The sequence below is a fragment of the Palaemon carinicauda genome, chromosome 3, assembly GCF_036898095.1.
Source record: "Palaemon carinicauda isolate YSFRI2023 chromosome 3, ASM3689809v2, whole genome shotgun sequence".
Classification (NCBI taxonomy): Eukaryota; Metazoa; Arthropoda; class Malacostraca; order Decapoda; family Palaemonidae; genus Palaemon; species Palaemon carinicauda.
The window spans coordinates 44,509,581-44,512,080 of record NC_090727.1 but is presented as its reverse complement, the minus strand read 5'-3'; the positions used below and the strand labels follow the sequence as shown (position 1 = coordinate 44,512,080).

Sequence of the window (2,500 nt, the reverse complement as noted above, 5' to 3'; positions counted from 1 at the left end):
GGAATTGCGATGCTAATGGTAAGAAACGCTGTATTATTATTATTATTATTATTATTATTATTATTATTATTATTGTTATTATTATTATTGTTTTTATTATTATTATTATTATTATAGTTGCTGTTGTATTGTTATTATTGTTCTTCTTATTATTATTGTTATATTATTATTGTTGTTGTTGTTGTTGTTTTCATTGGAGCCCTAAACCCATACGCTAATAAGTTTAATCATTTTAGTAACACTCTCGAAGCCATTAACAAATGCAGGGAATCTGCCATGTTAATCCATTTGAAGCGTATAAAGAAGCAAATTAATGCAGCGGAGTTTGGGTGTTAAAAATCGGAATGGAACTGAAAAGGAGGTGTCTGTTAATACAATATTTTCTATTTGAAAATACTTCGTAAAAGTGTGTATTATTCCGGTGTCAGATTTTCAGGTCAGTAAATATTCGAATATTCAAATTGAAACAAACTCACTTCTAGGATCAATTGCTATGAATGTAATATAGTTTCAGGCAATGACTGAACAGGAGTGTGAAGCTTCATTGTCCATATAAAGAACCGTAATTAAATGAGTCACAGAATATATTCTTATTCATCTATATCCATCCTTACTTGTTCGTTTGTTTATTTATAAATACACACATATATACTTGAAAATGATTGTCACCAATACATATCTTTTGAAATTCCACAACTTTAGCTTTTCCATGGCTTACCCGCTATTTTTTTTTTTTTTTTTTTAGTATTTTTATCGTTCTTGAATTATATTAGTTTCCTTTTCAAGTTTTTCTGAACAAAATTAGATCAAACTCCATATCCTATTACTACAATACATGCAACGCTCGCTGACCCTCCTTAAAAATTACAATGAGACAACATTTACTAAGTCCAAATTAATTTCATAACTATACTGCTTCAAGCTTTGTCTGTTTTGACCAAAGTAAACCACAGAAAGAAGAAAATCAGAGCTCTTCTCGCTTAAGTAAAAAGCTTTTTATTTTTATTTTAATTATTTTTTCTTTTTAGTTATAAATCTCCAACACATTGTTAATGGAAGAGCTGGACTGGTTGGGATGGGGGGGGGGGGTTGTTATTCCATAAACAATCCAACTTTCTGAAAGTCCCGTAATGTACGATCCGACCGAATTACAGTTACTTTACAATGTTCATTATGAATGGGGTGAGCAGCGTCATATTTTCAGAAATTCAGGGAATAAAAAAGATTGTCTCTAGAGTCTATTATTCCCTTGAATGTTTCCCTTTATTTATACGTGTTCATATTATTCGTTCTATTCGTTTAATTCACTATGATATATCACAAATAAAAAGAAATATGGAGATGAAGCACAGGCCAGGCCATTACATATAATTCTCTCTCTCAAAACACAATAGCAGCCTGAATTTCCAAATTAAAGTTGAGATGGGGATAGTAAAGAGAGTTTGTATATATGCCTACCTATGTACGTACATCAATTCTGTATGTTGAGAGAGAGTTGTTGTTATCCAAGTTATGGAGAATGCCTATCTTTTTATACACGCACATCAAATCGGAAAGCATCTGTTTACGTTTCCCGCTTTTTTTATGTAAGATTTTAGTAGCAAAAGACGCATAAAACGAACGTTTTCATGTAGAATCCAGTCCTGCAATTGGTGGTGAAATTTATATATACTTCCTTTTTAAGAATTGTATAATTATTCGTCGAGTGTATGGTCTTAATCTCCTGTAATTTCTCAAGTTATGCTACACAGCTATCAAAAATTTCCTCCTTGGGACAGAGTATTCGACCTGAGGCTAATTATAAATGGATTATGTTTGGTACAGGATCCAAGTGGTTAGTTCCTCATACCTTATACTGGCATTAGGTAAATAGATGCTGTTTGGTGAAACTTAGAGTTTACTTTTTGACTGGATAAATCTGAGATTAGTTAGTAAAAAAAAAATGTATATATGAGTATTAATGTTTACAGGATCCTCTGTAACTTCCTTTCTCTTGATGACTAATAACCAGTTTTAATCTATGCTGCGGAGTTTCGCCCAAACACGGCCATTTACATTATTTCGTAATGTAACTGCCCACGTCGTAACCATTTTAGTATGTTTTTAGTACTTTCATCTATGAAATTACTTATGTCTTCCCCAAATTACTCCTAACTAAAAGAAAAATAAACAGCTCAACAAAATATTCGCTTAATTATGTATATATATATATATATATATATATATATATATATATATATATATATATATATCATTTTTTTTAAGGAAGTGGCGTCTTTCAGCTTTATCTAGAAAAAACATATATACACCGTCCAATAATTTGAAAATAAAAAAGAGCCAATTTCTGAATCCCGTCTCTTGGGCAAATAGATATTCAGTATGGTAAGAGATCCAAAGAAACTCGGGGAATAACTTCAAACTTTACCAACAGTATATATTTACTTTTACTTCCGTGTGTGAATCATCTATGCGTACAAAATTATATTTATTGATACACACA

At 30.9% G+C, this 2,500-nt stretch overlaps 1 protein-coding gene across 1 annotated transcript in view; it reads left to right on the top strand.

Moving 5' to 3' along the window:
* The window catches only part of LOC137631599 (endothelin-converting enzyme homolog), a 122,907-nt gene that overhangs the window by 58,594 nt on the left and 61,813 nt on the right, over nucleotides 1–2,500 (top strand). The window lies entirely within an intron of this gene.